Source organism: Crocodylus porosus, unplaced genomic scaffold (assembly GCF_001723895.1).
Source record: "Crocodylus porosus isolate Cpor-Errol unplaced genomic scaffold, CroPor_comp1, whole genome shotgun sequence".
NCBI classification, from domain to species: Eukaryota; Metazoa; Chordata; order Crocodylia; family Crocodylidae; genus Crocodylus; species Crocodylus porosus.
Window position 1 is genome coordinate 39,384,517 of NW_017728947.1, and position 12,162 is coordinate 39,396,678.

The following is a 12,162-nucleotide window of genomic DNA, read 5'->3' on the forward strand; positions in this document are numbered from 1 at the left end:
TTTAAGAGGAGGTTAGATGTACACCTTGCTGGGGTCATTTGACCCCAGTGCTCTTTCCTGCCATGGCAGGGGGTCAGACTAGATGATCTACTCAGGTCCCTTATGACCCTAGAAACTATGAAACTATGAGACTTGGAGGATCAAAGAGAATACCACCTGTGCCCCCAGACCCTTTAGCCCCACTCTCAAATCCCTGTAGTGCCTCATGACCCAGCTGGGAGCGCTCCGAGCCATGTCATTGGTGCCCACATGCTCACTTCTCTTATATTAGCCAATGACATTCATTGGGTAACTTTCCTGTTCTGTTACTTTGTGCCTGAATTGCATATGGTTCAAGGAAAGGATGTATTAAAACTAACAAAATGCTGACAAGATTTCCTTAGGCAGGGCTTTCACTGGGGGAGTGTGAATCAGGGTGGTCGCCCTGGGCCCCACACTTTGGGATGACCTGTGGAGCTGGGTGGAGTGGCTGCTGCAACTCTGCACTGCCATCGCCAGCTTCACATCCAGCCACTAACTACCCCCCACAAGCTGCTGCTGCCACCGCTGCCAAAGGTGCCAGCAGCTACTTTGGGTCCAGGGCACATGGGATCGGAGTGGGGGTAGGGCCCCACATGGGCTGATTTCCCCTGGGCCCCACACCCTGCTTGGGTCAGCTCTGCCCATAGGTATATTTTATTTAAATTCAAAATCTAAATTGGACCTCAGCTCTTTTTAAACTGTGAAAGAAACAGAGTCTGACTGACCAGTCAGGTCATATCTTATTTAATCCTTGTTGTATATTTTGAACTGCTATACTAAGTCTGATGATTGTACATTACAGTATCAGAAGTTGAAATGTAATTTATATTTAACTTGTTTCACAAGCTTTCATCGATTTTTAACTTGCTCAGGAAATATTTTATCCTTACTTTAACAATTCTTCTAAAGACAACCCTGAAAGTGCCTGAACTGCTGCACTGCAAGATCTGTCATTGTTTTAATTCAACACCAGCCTTTTTAAAAGTTTGTTTTTTTTCTGTAGGAATCCTCAAAGATCGTCTTTTGAGCATAGGTTAGATATAGCTTCATCTGTTCACAAAGCATTGTAAATGGAGTGACTCTAATTGTAAGTTATATGTTACGTAAGGATGCATGAAGGGAAACTTGGTAGCATCTTGAAATTTTCATCTGCATCAACCTGGAATGCATTCTCTTGTTACTGTAGAGGTACTTTACAAACAAACACTGCGTTGTTTTAAAAAAAATTGTTGGAGTATTGTATGAATAATACAACTCTTGAAGGGTACTACCTAAGATAATGAGTTATGTGTTATCATGTGTTACAGTATGTTTTTTTCATCTACACAGGACATGCTGGAATTCCCTTCCTCTGGCCTAGCTTTGCATAGCTAGTTATTCTGGGTGCAGCTAAGGGTTTTAGCTTCCTCTGAGGCATCAAGTTTCAGGAACTTCCAGAAACATTGGATATTGAACTTGATCAATTTAGTATTACCTTTTAAGACAAAACCTATGTTCCTAATGGATCACACATCCTAATGAAATAAGGACCAAACTTCTTAGCAGTCATGCCACAAATTAGACCTGCACCCTTACTGTGTGAAACTGGGTGTGTCTACATTAATGCACCATTGCTACTGCACGTTAAGTTTAGTACCTCTACTATGAAGTACTAACCAAATGTGCAGTAGCCAGCACTACCACACAGTAGCAAAGGTGCACAGTCTTTTTGTGATGCTTAATGTGCATTAAATTAATTCTACTGCGTGTTTGTGCATTAGCACGGCTTTTGCCATGACATGCTAAAGTGCAATACAATTAGTCTACTACGCATTAAGCATCTTGTGTAGGCATGCCCACTGTAATTCCCTTTGCCTTCCCAATTTGCTGCTCTTCTTTCTGCTCCCTGCCTGGTGCTTCCTGTTTGATTTGCCTACTAGTTTTTCCCCACCAGATCTTCTGCTCTGCTTTCTGTTCCTGCCCTATCTGCCACTATGCTGACTGTCCCCTTCCCAATCTGCCATGTGCCACACACAAAGGGTGCCCATTCCACTTGTGGCCATTGCACAAGTTGGCCACCCTAGTCTAATGCACATAATACTTGCAGAGATATCCACCAGGTTTAAGTTACCTTCCTAAAGAGTACAGTTTCAGAGACCCTATGCTGCTTTACCTTGCCAGGAAATAGGCACTGAAAAATGAAATATGCAAATGCAAAAATGTGAGAAATCCTTGCACTTGGAGGAAATCTGGATCATAAAATGTTATTGTACAGCAATACCTTTAGACAAAAATGTAAATGATTTCAGATATAAGCAATGAACTTGGAATGAAACCTTTACAGTGTTTCGAAAGGTGAAAGCAGGGAATTGATGAGGAGTTTGACAGGAACAAAGAGAAGTAGTGAAATCAATGCTAGTCATTCAGTAGTTTGATTCAGGAGAATATTCCAGCTGAATGTAAGCTCTAATGAGTTCTAACAAGCCTAAACATTAGACATAGTAGGTCTTCATTCCTCTAGTTCATGCTACTTAGCTGTCACCAGTAAGCAGGTTTCAGAAAGTTGGATTTTTCCATTGTAGATAGCTATCAACAATTTTACCAGTTTTCAAAAAAAAAAAAAGAAAAGACGTACAAAATTAGGAAAAATCTGTCTATAATTAATGCCCATATTACAATGCCATATGTTTTAATCAGTGTTCCCAGAAAACTGTCTTCAAAGAGATGCATCTAAACATAAGAAATCCTTAGATTCATTTACATGTTTCCTGGATATCTATGCATCCATTATAGAAGCAGATATGGGGAAGAAAGGGATAAGATGCAATGTCCAGTCTCCAAGACATGTTACTTAATAGATGGAAAGACTTTTTTCAATATAATCTAAATTAAAATTTGCCTTTTTGTAAACCTTCCATGTAAATACCTCTTTTTTTTCATTGGTTAATGAATTTAGCCTTACCACAAACCTGTTAAGATAGTAGCAATTATTATGTCCAATTTACATGCTGGAAAACGAAATCAGATAAGTAAGTTACACTAAGCCATGTAAGAGCCTGATTTTGCCCTCCTTCATACTGGTGTAATTCCATTGTGCCACATTTTGATCTGATGGCTTCATAACTTTAGCATAATTGCTGAAACCAATGGTTTTACTAGACCAGAGGTATCCAACCTTTTTGAATGTGGGGCCAGATCATGAACTTTTTATTACCCAGTGGGCCGGCGAGCCATATTCAGAGACCTCACAGGAAGTGGTATCACATCCGGGAGCGATGTCACGTGACCTTTGACACCAATGAAGCTGCAGGAAGTGACAATGAAATGGGTTTAGAAATGTGGCTTAAAATCCAAAATTAAAACAATATAAAAAGCAACAAAGAAATAATACCAAATACTTGACTAAAATAAAAACTTTCGCTTCTACTCACTTCTCAATGAATGAAAGAAGCATAATGCAAGTTGACAGATCAAATGTGGAAAAGATATCAGCCAGAGTGGAAACTAATCAAAGCAATAACATATGGGCATTTTTGAGAATAAAATCTTCAAGAAGATTTACTTTTATTGAATTAATAACTTGTTAGCAACACATCTGTCACAAGTAGTAGCAAGTTGAACCCCCAGTCCCACAAAAAAGGAAACAGAAGCATCGTCTGGATGAAGGTGGTGGAACCTTAATGACCAGCAGGGGTAGAAATTAGATTTATCTGGCCCAGTGAAAGATGCTTACATGTGTCTTCATTCACCACCATCATATCCAGGGTTACCCCATCTTATCCCTTTTATCAGCAATACACTGTCTGCTGGTTGAAGAGGCAGAGGGCCTCCAAGAAAAAGGTATCATTGCTCTGAAGCTGGTAAGCCCCATATGGTCTTTACCACTCTGCCTTGTGCTTGGCTTGCTGTGCTCAAGGCTAGACTAGTGGGGTGAACTTTCCTCAGCATACCCAGCTGCAAAGTAGCAGATCAGGCATTGATTAAAATAACCCTCCCAAAATAGTCTTGGAGACTAGCTTAGCTGAGTCACCAGGCTGAAAACAGGTCACCTGGTCTAAGGTCAGGTTGGTGGCAACCACAAAACAACCAGCCCTACTGTGTTATAGCTCAGAGAAATAGAGAAGAAAGGGAAATGGAAACAACAGCTGATCTGGCAAAAGCCTGTCTTGTTTGTACTTTATCCAAAGATCTGATAACTTATCTCATAGTACAACAGCTACTGCAGTGAAGAGGATGAAGCAGAAGGCAGATGAACTACTGTTGTGTTTGTTCTCTTTTCTGGACACCATGCTTTACAGGCAATAGATAGCTAGTTAATCACTCCTCAGTGCTGGCTGAAGCTTGCTGTGCAAACACACCCAGGAAAGCAGGGAGTGGCAAGTTAGTTTAGCAATCAGAAAGGACTATAAATCATTACTCTTGCTGCAACTGTGGCCTATGGATTCAGCACCAAGACTGGGAGTCAGGCAAGCTGAACTATATTTCCAACTCTACCACAGGCTCACTACGTAACTTTGGGCAAACTGCCAATGCCAGATTTAGAAAGGGACTGGGCGCCCACTGGTTCCATGGGAGTACCTGACCTGGACCCCATGGGGCAGCAGGCATCCTGCCACCAATCAAATAAGACCTTGGGAAGAAATTTCCAACAGCTTCTTGCCAACGGGAGGAGGTAGGAATTAAAAAGAAATCCTCTTCCCCTTTTCTTTTTGTCAGTGTGTTAACTGACAAGGCACAGAACAGAGCCTGAAAACCTTGCTGTATTTCCAGTACCAACCCTCTGTTCACAGAGGTTAGAACAGCGAGGGAGTGGAACAGACTGCCTAGGGAAGTTGTGGACTCTGCATCATCAGAGGTGTTCAAAAAGATGTTGGACAGCACTAGTCAGGCATGATCTAGGCCAGTGTTTCTCAAAACATGGGTCACGACCCAAAGTAGGTCTCAAGAATATATGAAATGGCCATGAGCAAACTTTAAAAATGGGTTCTCCTTTAAAGGAGAAAAACATAACTGTGGCTTTTCTCTTGTGGGCTGACAGAGTTCCAGCCTGCAAGGGGCTACTTGGAGCACACACTGGAGCACTGGGGTCTGGAGGTAGGAGCAGTGAAGGCCACTGGGTTGGGACTGACCACCTATGTTTACAAATGGGTCCTGGTACAAGAAAGGTTGAGAACCACTGATCTAGACTGGGGTGGGCAACTATTTGAGGCAGAGCGGAGCAACATAAGGCACAACCCTTGCTCCTCAGGCTCCCAGTGGTGAGCCAGATAGGATCAATTGGTGGGATGGGCTCATGGGCCATATTTTGCCTACCCCTGGTCTAGGCATAGCTATGCCTATGTTCTACTATAGGTACTTCTCATGCTTCTAGGCTTTGCTGGTTGCCCCCACAACCACCCTTCCCCTTTCTGCTATATGTGCCAGGGTGTTTTTAAGTCTTTCTCAGAGGTACTGGGTGTTGGCTACAGCTAAGGCTAGGGACTTTGACTGTGGTGTGCCTCCTTCTGAGACCAAATCCATAGGTTTTTGGCTGGAGGGTTATGTGCCAGGAGTCCCAGGCTGAATTTTGCTTTTTAATAATTTGTTCTTGTACAGCTAGTATTCATCTCACAGCAAAGAAGGTCTGTGCTTTGCCTAGGCCCTTTGAGCAGGGGATTGACTGGCACAAATTTTGATGAGCCTGTTTAGGTGACCAAAGGACTCTGCATATCTGTGGGGGTGTTTACGCAGAGAGCACGTATCTGTAACTTCTCTATCTGACTGCTTTGTCCAGGTCTAGCTACGGCACTCTGGCTGTCCATCTATAGTTGTCCTTATTGAGTCATTTGATTTGACTCTTTTAAGGTTCACATGCCCACAGTCACCGGCCCGGCCCCAGGGGAGACTGGCCCGGCCCCATCTTCCTGCCGCGACCCCAGCCCCAGCACGGCCTGGCCCTACCTGCGGCACCCTGGCCAGGCAGGAAGCAGCAGAGGCAGACGATGAGGGTGAGCCCAGCCACCACGCCGCCTCTGCGGGTCCACATCACTGCGCCGGGCTGGAGGGAGCCGGAGCCAGAGCCCGAGCCAGGCGGCACCTCAGGGCACAGTGAGTGCAGGCTCTGCCCAGGCCTGGGGCCACCCTGCACAGCGCAGCCAATGCCAACAGCCTAATGGGAGGAGGCACCTGCCTGCGCCGCTTTGCCTCCGCCTCCGCCAGCAACCCGGGGCCGGGCGGCCAAGCCGAGCTGCCTATCGCCTGCGGGCAGAGAGCGGCGAGTCACTCAGGCCCGGAAGCGGTGGCTCCCTCACGTGGTGCTGGGGACAGGAGGAGGCAAGCCAGGTCCGCGCTACTCTTTCCACACGCACAGTGTTGACAACATCAAGCTGACGCAGTGCATGTGGGAATCTTGTCCCTTCCCCAGCCCTTCACCAGCCATTAGTAAGCTGCTGAGAGACTGGGGGAGGGACAAGGGGCAGGAACAGAAGTAAACCGTGTTTACTTTCTTTTCCCATCGCAACACCGCGGGCCACAGAAAATGTCTTGGCGGGCTGCATGGTGGACCCGCGGGCCGTATGTTGGACAAGTTTGTACTAGACATTCACCAGTGTAACCAAACAGAGTAAATGGCCCAATGATTTCAATATAGTTTTTGTGAGACAAGGTTTATCTCTGGAAACCTGTGGCAGAGCTAGAAATATAAACCAATTCTTCTGCTTCCTAGGCCTGTGTTTATTAAAGACAAACGTCCTGTTGCCTTCCATCTTGAAAGAAAATGTAGTGTGTTTATTTTTACTGAAGTAAAACTAAAGAGCCTTTTTAAGTTTCTTTTTTCAAAGTTTATACATACCCAATCTGTGCAGTGTATAAATGAGAAACTGTCCACTTACTATTTTAAACTTAGTCAATTTTCTATCATATGAATATACAATCTTTTAGCTTCTCAAAGGAATTATCCATAATAACTCTGATTTACTGTCCTTTTGAAGAAGAGAAGGGCAATGATATCCCAAAGGTCTTTTGTAAAGAAATAGGGAAGAAGCCTTCCTATCAGATAAAACCAATGAGACAATTAGTCACATTCATCAAAATCACCATGAGCCACACCAAGGAATGCAGTGAAGACCATTTATATTCATGGTGGAGAAATGTGTAAACCCCGCTAAATGCAAAACTTTATACCCTTTTTTTCTTTTTAAAGTTTGTCAGATTTTCTCTGATTTCTTCTTTTGTCTCCTGTCATTTTTTAAATTCTATTTACAGTGCTCAATGTATCAGCTTTCTTTTTTTTTCCTTTTTTGCTCTGTAAAAAAGAACCATAATGAGTGTAAATGTAAATCACCCCAGAGATTTTTCATTGGAGAAACAACTTACCATAATTGCCACAGATAGAGATGAAACTAAATCATTTGCAGGGTCAAAATGCTCCATCCAGAAGGAAGAAAGCAGTAACCATCACATGAAAGTCTGTTTCATACAATACAATATCTATTTTTACTGTTTGTTTCTCTGTCATCATAACAAAGACACCATTGTCTATCAATGTGAGTAATCCGAGGGCAGGCAGGGGTTCAGTAAGAAGCAAGGCAGAATTTTTATGCATGGCTATTGCCTAAACAGAAAAAATGCAGTATCAAGCAAATTATCTGGTACAGAAGGAAACATATAATACTCTGTTTAACCTATATAATATCAAGCTACTGTAAACTGATGCTGTATCCTGTTATCTCTGGATCAGAGGCTGTAAATGCATGAGCTAGATTGTTACCTAGAAAAATTAGTGTTGCTGTCTCATTTTATTTCAACAGATGAATTCAGGCTGACCATTTATGTGGTACCCTTTGGCTCCTTCCTGCCAGTACTAATTGGAAAACATTTCTGGGTATAACTCTGACTTGCAACCACTGTAACTCTTCTTAGTCCTTTGAATACAAGAAATGGTCCCACCCTTCTTGTTCATTTCCTTAGCTCCATCTGCTTTTGTTCTCTGAAACACTATTTTCTCATATGTGGTGGTAGGGTTAGAAAATCCCACAGTGAAATAGAGGACCGAGGTCACCAGTAAGGAATACTGAAGGCCCTTTAAATCCTGGAGTGCTGACTATTATTGCAGATCCTGCCTGGAGCTATGAAGACTGTGAGTTAGGGTGGGAGAATCATTCTGTCCTGGGAAACTGCAGGAGTAGGAGTTGTCCTGTCATCCATCCAGTCCAGGATAGCTTCTAGTGAGGAAAGTGTTCTTCCAGCCAAAGACTATGGAGAAAGCTCAAAAATGACAAATCAGACAATGGCAAAAGATCTGCCATGCCAACATTCACATCTGTACAGGACCCTGAGCCAGGACTTGGTAGAGTAAGCTGGATCTAAGCCCTGTTTCACCCACCTCAGTGAGAGGGAAGAAGAAAAGATATCATTAAGGTTCCATTGTCTATGGCAGAGGCAGAATCGTAGCAGCTGAGGCTACACACAAAAAGTAAAAGAAAACTGCATAAAGAGTATTGCAAGGTGTAGTTGCTTACACAGGGGGGGCACATCTACACATGCAAATGCTCCAGGCAGGCATTTACACATGAAGGGATGTGGGAGAAGATTTTCTGCTCATGGCAGCAGTCTGCTCCCACTTCCACCAGTGCAGCAGGCAGGGGGAGCTCTAGGCTTTAGGACATTGCTCCCTGCCCCTGGGAGCTGCCTACTTCTGGGGTGGGCTCCATCACCAGAGCCCTGGCAATGACAGTGTCTCCCTGCCCTAGTAGCAGGAAACTCCTAGCCACCCCCCCACCCTGATCACATTTTCAGGGTCTGGGCTGGGAGATTCTCTTCCAGCCCTGCCTCCATGGTCACGGTGCCAGGGATGGGAGTTTCTTATAAGAATCTTGCTCGTGATCACAAAGTAGGGGCTGGGTAGTTCCCTGCTGCCAGGGCAGGGGGACATTGTCCCCACCTGGGCTCTAGTGGCACAGCCCGTCCCAGCAGCAAGCAGCTCTTGGAGGCAGGGAGCAATCTCCTACCCACTGCTGCCCAGCTGACTGGAAGCACATTTTCTCCTGGTTGGCTGTCTAGATATGTTATACCATGCAGTAAGTAACTGGGAGTAAATTTGCTACTTGTATTTACAGATAGCAAGTTTTCTCATGATTAGAGCAAATTACTATGCAGTAAGCATCTGTATATTAGGGCTGTGCGAAATGGGCCCTATTTGATTCGGATTCAGCCTGAATCAAGGACAGTGATTTGATTCAGATCACTGCCCCTGATTCAATTTGGCTAAATCCAGATCTGAAGATTCGATGCTGATTCGGTGAATCAGCGATTCAGACACAGGCATAGCTTTAAAGTTTTTTTCTTCATATCTTGAGGTAGCAAGCACAGCTCATGATCACCGCAGTGGTGGGGTGGATGGAGCGTCCCACAGCAGTACGGGGGGCTCTCCAGCATGCTCAGCAGCAAACCCAGAAGTGGATCAGTCCACTTCCAGGTCTGCTGCCGAGCACGCTGAGGAGCCCCCCGTGCTTCTATAGGACACTACATCTGCCCCAGCACTGCAGCATTCAGAGCCCCTGCTACCTAAAGGTATGTAGAAAAAACATTTAAGGCTATATCTGCATCCAAATAGCTGAATCTGTCCAAATCTCTCCAAATTGATTCAGAGACATTAAAGGGTCCTCTGATTCAATTTGGATTTGGAGATTCAGCCACTGAATCGGGCCAAATCTCCTCCAAATCAAATCAGGGACCGAAGCTTCACACAGCCCTACTGTGCATGTAGATGTTGATGCTTACTGTCCAGAAGTTAGCTCTAACCTCGAGTAAAGTAGCTTGTGTAGGCACACGCAAGGAATTGTAAGCATAGCCTAGTAGGCTAAGTTAGAGAGAAAACATCTCCTCCTCTAAATATTGCATCCCAGAATGACATAAAATCATCCTACCAATCACACTAGCTTCACACTAGAACATTGGACCACTAGTAGTACTGGCTTTCTAAGCTGAGAGATTTTCAGTTATGGGAAATCGATTGTGTCAGTAGCAGCAAGGGAATGAAGAAATGCAGTCCATATCTGGTGCTATCTGTCAAGATAGGATATGTTCAATTCTGGCCTGTCTGTTTTTATTGGTATTGTTATCTAAAAGGCTCTGCATATAGAAAGGGCCAGTAAAGTTAAGTGAAAGCAATAAAAGGAAAAAGAAGAGACATTTTAATATTCCATACTCATTAATTCATTTAATAAACAAAATCAGTGAGATAGCGTTTTACCGATTTAGCCAGTGAAGCAGAAACTTAGAGGACAAATAAAAGACATATCAGTGCCTCAAACAGGAGTTGCAAGAAGCCAATATGGGATTATCCATAGCATCAGAAGCTTACTAGAGATAAGGACAGAAAGCTAGTCTTGTTATTGGAAGTCCCTAGCCAGTGGCCATGTGGGAGATAAATTTATTTTAGCTTCCTTTGCATTTGCTATATGTGACTGAGTGCCGTGAAAGCTGAATACAGTGACAGAAATGTTTACCTTTGCTCTTATTCATTACAAGGTCTTCTTACAGCTAGGGCTGTAAATGTAATGAGAAGTCACATCCCACGTTAATCAAAGTTGCTATGTGTAATTCACTATACTATGGATCTTGCTCCTTGATGGTCTGAGTCCGTGGTTAATTCTGGGCAAATAAATTTCCCGTTCCTGTTGTTTCTTAGCTGAGAATTTCACACTTGTAAATTTGCTCCACAATTATAAAAAAATTCTAGTCAAACTATAATCTCCTGTGTGCAGCCACTGGCACATGTATTTCCAGTGTCTTCAACTTCAAAGTGGTGCATCAAGTTCAACTGAGTAATGTACAACATTGTTCAATTTCAGAGGGGAGTCTGGAGGCAAAGAGATAATGACTTGGCCCAGACAAAAGAGAAACTAAGTATCAAAGTCGAATTTAAAGTTCATTCATTCCTGGCTCACTTGTCTACATTTAACAACCTGTGCAAATGGTGTTAAATCAAGGACTGAAGGTACAAATGTCTAAACTAAATCCATCCACCAGCAGCACAAGGACTGCCTAGAGGGATTCCTCTATTGCGTAAAGGAGCCAAAGCAACTGTCTGTTCCTCCATCATCACATCCAGCATAGATATAGCATATAATGAACCAGCCAACAAAAATGGGTAGTTTAATCCACACATTGGACCCAAACACCAAGAGCTACAGAAAGCTTTCATCAGCTTTGCAGAAACAATCAGCCAAACATGAGCGAAATTGAGCAAAAAGGTTTCTTATATCTCATAAATAATATGAAGTGCTGGAACCCCAAGAGTTAATTGTACATACCTTGAAACATTATGATCCTTATGATAAATAAAGGTAGGTACTTAGAAACTGTGGGGATTTTACCAAGGGCTCATTAAGCTCTTTTTCATGCAAGATTGTAAAACCTGATCTATACTGCTCTGGGGCAAGGTTTGTGTTCCTTACTAGGTCTGCACTGCATCTAGGACAATAACTCTTCATTGCAGTGCCAAGGTGTTACTACAATATAAATAAATAATAAAAACAATCCCAATAATATTAGTGGAAATTTCATACAGCATAGAGTCAATAGAAGCCTAATCCCAGATTAGGAAAAAGTCTGAATAATCAGTAATTTGGCAACAGATTTATGTTTGAAAAAAACAATAGTTAAGATGCCATAGCTGTATAGATATTCAGTAATGGTTTGGATAACAGAGAAGGGAAAGCAAAGCAGAGAGAAGACTGAATGAACAAGCGCTAGAGGAAGATGGAGGAAAATATTAGAAAGACTACTTATAAAGTAAGTAGATAAAATGGAGGCATGTAATTGTAAAAATATATAAGTAGCCAGCAGATATGCAGTAGAGTTGAGGTCCACAGGGTGGAGTCCAAGAATCTCTCCTAGTAAACCAACACAAGATGAGCGACAATTCAGTAGATATACAGCATCTTCATCATACCACAACTATACTGGGGGTTATTCCTGACTTTCAAGGAGCAATTGTTTATCATGCACATCACTATCTCACATCTGAAATGGCTGAGCTTGCACCAAAGATGTTATAGCAGTCTGAAACTTGGTAGTCCCTTGTATCATTGGAATCATTGACTCCAAGATGAACATGGGCCGGCAGTGTGGGGAGGCAGTCAGGAAGGCCAACCGCACCTTGTCATGCATCCACAGATG

The 12,162-nt window shown here is 43.2% G+C and overlaps 1 long non-coding RNA gene across 1 annotated transcript; it reads left to right on the top strand.

Moving 5' to 3' along the window:
* The first annotated feature begins 5,129 nt into the window (after positions 1–5,129).
* Positions 5,130–5,883, top strand: LOC109320986. Its single transcript, XR_002103915.1, has 3 exons — positions 5,130–5,255; positions 5,735–5,737; positions 5,861–5,883. It is a non-coding gene; the product is annotated as an uncharacterized LOC109320986 (long non-coding RNA).
* Positions 5,884–12,162: the final 6,279 nt, after the last annotated feature.